Source organism: Chiloscyllium plagiosum, unplaced genomic scaffold, assembly GCF_004010195.1.
Source record: "Chiloscyllium plagiosum isolate BGI_BamShark_2017 unplaced genomic scaffold, ASM401019v2 scaf_13818, whole genome shotgun sequence".
Taxonomy (NCBI): domain Eukaryota; kingdom Metazoa; phylum Chordata; class Chondrichthyes; order Orectolobiformes; family Hemiscylliidae; genus Chiloscyllium; species Chiloscyllium plagiosum.
The window spans coordinates 13,499-14,840 of NW_025210549.1; positions in this window are offsets into that span (position 1 = coordinate 13,499).

Genomic DNA, 1,342 nt, shown 5'->3' on the forward strand with positions numbered 1-1,342 from the left:
CTGGTGCGGGGGTTGGAGTGGGGGGGGGGGGGGTGGGGGCGGGGGGGCTGGTTTTGGGCGAGGGGAGGCGGGGGATTAGGTGGCCCTTCAGCCCGTCTACCTCTCCATCTTCGCCCCGAGGTCCCTTCAAGAGCTGCGGCCTTGCACACAGGAGGCTAGTCCGGCCTTGCGGGGTCGCAGAGGCGGCTTCGGGCCCCTTCTCTCGCTCAGGAGGACCTGAGAGGCCCAGGGGTACACTTGGGGCCGGGCCCCGCCCAGCGACGCATCATTTCAGAAGACGGCTAAGAGGAAGAGAGAGGGAGGTGGGCGGGTGTGCGAGCCGAGCGTAGGGAGGGAGGGTAGGTGGGACGCCAGACGCAGGTCACGCTCGCCTCGTCCGGGATCCGACATCCATGGCGTCTCTTTCCGTCTCTCCTCCTCCCTCCGAGGCGCTTCCCTGCAAAGCGGAAAGAGAAAAATTGAGCGGAGAGGATCGAAGAATGTCAACCCAACTCCCGGCTCACGCTCGCGATGGTGTTACAGAGAAGATCGAGGGAGCGATCGGAGCTCCGGCCTACTGCTCGGCCTAACCCTCTCTCCGGCCCGACCCACCCTTGCTGACCCGTTACCCTCGGTTCCGCCACCACCTCGGTTGGCTGTGACGCGATTGAAGAACCGCGAACGGCCCTTTCCCTGTGTTGCCCGTAACACCGTTCCGCTCCCCTCACCTCACCATCGGTTTCAAGGGCACGGCCGCCGCACCATTTTCTGACAAATGCGGGATCGCACGAGAACGGGAATTATGTCGGAACCGACTCTTATCCTGAATCAATTTGCCAGCACTTGCCCCGTATCCCTCCAAACCCTTCCTATTCATGTCCCCACCCAGATGCCTTTTAAATGTTGTCATTGTACCAGCCTCCACCACTTCCTCTGGCAGCTCATTCCACACACCCACCACCCTCTGTGTGAAAAAGTTGCCCTTCAGATCTCTTTTAAATGTTTCCCCTCTCACCCTAAACCTATGCCCCTCTAGTTCTGGACTCCCCGACCCCAGGGTCTTTGTCCATTTACCCTATCCATGCTCCTCATGATTTTATAAACCTCTATAAGGTCACCCCTCAGCCTCCGACGCTCCAGGGAAAACAGCCCCAGCCTGTTCAGCCACTTCCTGTAGCTCAAACCCTCCAACCCTGGCAACATCCTTGTAAATCTTTTCTGAACCCTTTTAAGTTTCACAACATCTTTCCGATAGGAAGGAGACCAGAATTGCACACAATATTCCAACAGTGGCCTAACCAATGTCCTGTACAGCCGCAACATGACCTCCCAACTCCTGTACTCCAACCTCTGACCAATAAAG